This window comes from Mustelus asterias, unplaced genomic scaffold, assembly GCF_964213995.1.
Source record: "Mustelus asterias unplaced genomic scaffold, sMusAst1.hap1.1 HAP1_SCAFFOLD_1737, whole genome shotgun sequence".
NCBI lineage: Eukaryota > Metazoa > Chordata > Chondrichthyes > Carcharhiniformes > Triakidae > Mustelus > Mustelus asterias.
The window spans coordinates 1-4348 of record NW_027591682.1 but is presented as its reverse complement, the minus strand read 5'-3'; the positions used below and the strand labels follow the sequence as shown (position 1 = coordinate 4348).

The window sequence follows — 4348 nt, the reverse complement described above, 5'->3', positions numbered from 1 at the left end:
AGGGGCTAGATGGCCTACTCCTGCTCCTATTTCTTATGTTCTTATAGCTAAGACCCTCCATACCAGGCAACATCCTGGTAAACCTTCTCTGCACCCTCTCTAACGCCTCCACGTCCTTCTGGTAGTGCGGCGACCAGAACTGGACGCAGTACTCCAAATGTGGCCTAACCAGCGTTCTATACAGCTGCATCATCAGACTCCAGCTTTTATACTCTATACCCCGTCCTATAAAGGCAAGCATACCATATGCCTTCTTCACCACCTTCTCCACCTGTGTTGCCACCTTCAAGGATTTGTGGACTTGCACACCTAGGTCCCTCTGTGTTTCTATACTCCTGATGACTCTGCCATTTATTGTATAACTCCTCCCTACATTATTTCTTCCAAAATGCATCACTTCGCATTTATCCAGATTAAACTCCATCTGCCACCTCTCCGCCCAATTTTCCAGCCTATCTATATCCTGCTGTATTGCCCGACAATGCTCTTCGCTATCCGCAAGTCCAGCCATCTTCGTGTCATCCGCAAACTTGCTGATTACACCAGTTACACCTTCTTCCAAATCATTTAGATATATCACATGTAGCAGAGGTCCCAGTACAGAGCCCTGCGGAACACCACTGGTCACAGACCTCCAGCCGGAAAAAGACCCTTCGACCACTACCCTCTGTCTCCTATGGCCAAGCCAGTTCTCCACCCATCTAGCCACTTCTCCTTGTATCCCATGAGCCTTAACCTTCTTAACCAACCTGCCATGTGGGACTTTGTCAAATGCCTTACTGAAATCCATATAGACGACATCCACGGCCCTTCCTTCATCAACCGTTTTTGTCACTTCCTCAAAAAACTCCACCAAATTTGTAAGGCACGACCTCCCTCTTACAAAACCATGCTGTCTGTCACTAATGAGATTGTTCCGTTCTAAATGCACATACATCCTGTCTCTAAGAATCCTCTCCAACACCTTCCCTACCACGGACGTCAAGCTCACCGGCCTATAATTTCCTGGGTTATCCCTGCTACCCTTAAACAACGGGACCACATTCGCTGTCCTCCAATCCTCAGGGACCTCACCCGTGTCCAAAGAAGCGACAAAGATTTCCGGCGTGTCCCCCCCGCCCCCCGTGTCCCACGGCGTGTGTTCCCCATGTCCCGTGTCCCCCCCCCGGTGTGTGTTCCCCATGCCCCGTGTCCCCCCCCCCGGTGTGTGTTCCCCACCCCCCCCTGGTGTGTGTTCCCCATGCTCCGTGTTCCCCACCCCCCCGGTGTGTGTTCCCCATGCCCCGTGTTCCCCACCCCCCCGTGTCCCCCGGTGTGTGTTCCCCATGCCCCCCTGTGTGTGTTCCCCATGCTCTGTGTTCCCCACCCCCCCGTGTGTGTTCCCCATGCCCTGTGTTCCCCACCCCCCCCCCCCCCCCGTGTCCCCCGGTGTGTGTTCCCCACCCCCCCGTGTCCCCCGGTGTGTGTTCCCCATGCCCCGTGTCCCCCCCCCCCCGGTGTGTGTTCCCCATGCCCCGTGTCCCCCCCCCCCCCGGTGTGTGTTCCCCATGTCCCGTGTCCCCCCCCCCCCCGGTGTGTGTTCCCCATGCCCCGTGTCCCCCCCCCCCGCGCCTCCCCCCCCCCGTGTTGTCCCCCCCCCCCCCCCCCCCGTCCCCCCCCCGTCCCACGGTGTGTGTTCCCCTCCAGGACGCTGTGTCACTGAACCAATCCTTCAGCTGGCCATTCACCTCCACGCTGCTCTGCCGGACCTCGCTGTCTGCTAAACGACTGCCACCCGCTGCTAACGGTAACGGCCCTGCGTTGTCGGTGGAAGGTGCCGAGTGATCGGAACCGCGAACCATCGGGAAACCCGGGTCTCTCCCGGGTTAAGGAACGAGAAAGCGGTAAAATGTAAATTTGCTGTAATTTTTTTTTTAAAACATGTAACAGTAATGTTAACAAAAAAATAATCTTTTAAAAAAGTTATACAAAAAAAGAGAGAGAGCCATCAGACAGATGTGTATAGCTACCAGTGTCATGACAACACATTCTTAAACCACACACACATACAATCCCGTGCATCCACGGCCTGGCAACCTCGGTATACTCGTACACCTCGCGGGGTCGCTACCCACTGACAAGAGCTGGGGGGGGGAATGGTGAAGGGGACGAGGGTTGCCAACCTGGCCCCCCTCGAGGAGACACCCGTCCCAACCTCTGGGGGGGTCTGACTAAAACCGCAAACCATTCTGAGGAGGAGGAGGAGAATGGTTGGGATTTGGGGTTCAGGGTGCTGTTTGCCCTCTGGGCTGGTAAAAAGAGAATGAAAACAGAAACATGGTGGCACAGTGGTTAGCGCTGCTGCCTCACAGCGCCAGGGTCCCGGGTTTGATTCCCGGCTTGGGTCACTGTCTGTGTGGAGTTTGCACGTTCTCCCCGTGTCTGTGTGGGTTTCCTCCGGGTGCTCCGGTTTCCTCCCACAGTCCGAAAGATGTGCAGGTTAGGTGGATTGGCCGTGCTAAATTCACAGAATCCCTATAGTGCAGAAAGAGGCCATTCGGCCCATCAAGTCTGCACTGACTACAATCCCATTCAGGTCCTATCCCCATAACCCCATAATGCATTTACCCTAACACTAAGGGGCAATTTAGCACGGCCAATCCATCTAACCTGCACCTCTTTGGACACTAAGGGGCAATTTAGCACGGCCAATCCATCTAACCTGCACCTCTTTGGACACTAAGGGGCAATTTAGCATGGCCAATCCATCTAACCTGCACCTCTTTGGACACTAAGCAGCAATTTAGCACGGCCAATCCACCGACCCAGACATCTTTGGAACACTAAGGGGCAATTTAGCACGGCCAATCGATCTAACCTACACATCTTTGGACACTAAGGGGCAATTTATCAAGGCCAATCCACTTAACCCACACACCTTTGGAGATAGGAAACCGGAGCACCCGGAGGAAACCCACGCAGACACGGGGAGAACGTGCAGTCTCCGCTCAGACAGTGACCTGAAGCCAGGAATTGAACCCGGGTCCCTGGCGCTGTGAGGCAGCAGCGCTAACCCACTGTGCCACCCTATTGCCCCTTAGTGTCAGGGGGATTAGCAGGGTAAATATGTGGGGTTGCGGGAATAGGGCCTGGGTGCGATAAGGTGTCAGCAGGTGGACTGTGGAGCTGCCAGTGTTAAACATTCACTGGAACGTCAGTCAAGACACGATGATCGATTCGGCGAGCTGGAACACTGGTGAGAAAGTGTTGTAAATCGAGCTTTCCTCCTGCAGTTCACCCAGGCCAGCCTCGGACACTGCCGCAGATCCTCAACTGGAAACTCACTGCAGGGAACACTAGGGACATCTAGTAGCCCAATCAGCACGCCCTTCCTCCAGGGTACTCCCATTCCCTCCCACAGTCCAAAAGATGTGCGGGTTAGGGGGACTGGCCATGCTAAATTGCCCCTTAGTGTCAGGGATACTGGCTAGGGTAAATACCCGGGTCTACGGGGATAGGGTGGGATTGTGGTCGGTGCTGACCTGATGGGCCGAATAGCCTCCTTCTGCACTGTGGGGATTCTACATCCTCTCGGAATGGACAGGCAGACGTCGAGAGGTTGGGTGGAGTTGAGCTTGGCTCAGGTCACCTCCCGTCCATCTGAGGATGGTTTCGTTCCCCCACCCCTTCAGCAGATAATCTCGGGGCGGGGGGGGGGGTCCTCCAGCGCACTCACAGCAGGACCAGCACATTCCAACTCGCAAACCAGACACGTCGACAGAATCGCAGCTTTCGGGGGGCCGGGGGTTTGAGGGTGCAGGCGAACGGGTAACGGGAGTGTGAGGACAGATGACTGCATTAGGAAAAGGTTTGTTTAGTCAGTTGTCTACTTGTTTTGGAAAATAAACTCTCTCTCTCTCTCGCTGCCCCTCCTGGCTGGGGCAGGATTCACAGGCACAGAGTCCCGTGTTCCCCCTGGTCTTCGCAGGAATCCTCCAGCCACCTCAGGCTAAGGCAGGACAGGTTAGACAACTGCCTTGTGTCAAAGCCCAACCCCGCAGTCTCTCTCACACACTCAGACGCAAGGGCAGGAACACAGACCTCATGGCACTGAGATACTGCAGACTATTCCTGATGGTTAGAAGTTTCACACAGCCAGCTGAGAGACATTGAGTCAATTCTTTGTACCCCTCAATAACCTCCAGTCTCCACTTAACCTCCACATTTCAAATTCAGCGTTCCATGTGGGTATTTACTGGGTGACTTCTGTAAATACTAAACAGGGGCTGTCACTGCAGGTGAAGAGAAAGACAGATACACAAAGACAGGGAGGCGAGCGCCAGACAGAGAGAGAGAGACACACACAGAC

The 4348-nt window shown here is 54.8% G+C and overlaps 1 long non-coding RNA gene across 1 annotated transcript; it reads right to left on the bottom strand.

The window, feature by feature from the left end:
- Positions 1-1884: 1884 nt before the first annotated feature.
- Positions 1885-4342, bottom strand: LOC144488649 (uncharacterized). Its single transcript, XR_013496632.1, has 2 exons — positions 2708-4342; positions 1885-2655 (listed from the first exon to the last, which is right to left on the bottom strand). It is a non-coding gene; the product is annotated as an uncharacterized LOC144488649 (long non-coding RNA).
- Positions 4343-4348: the final 6 nt, after the last annotated feature.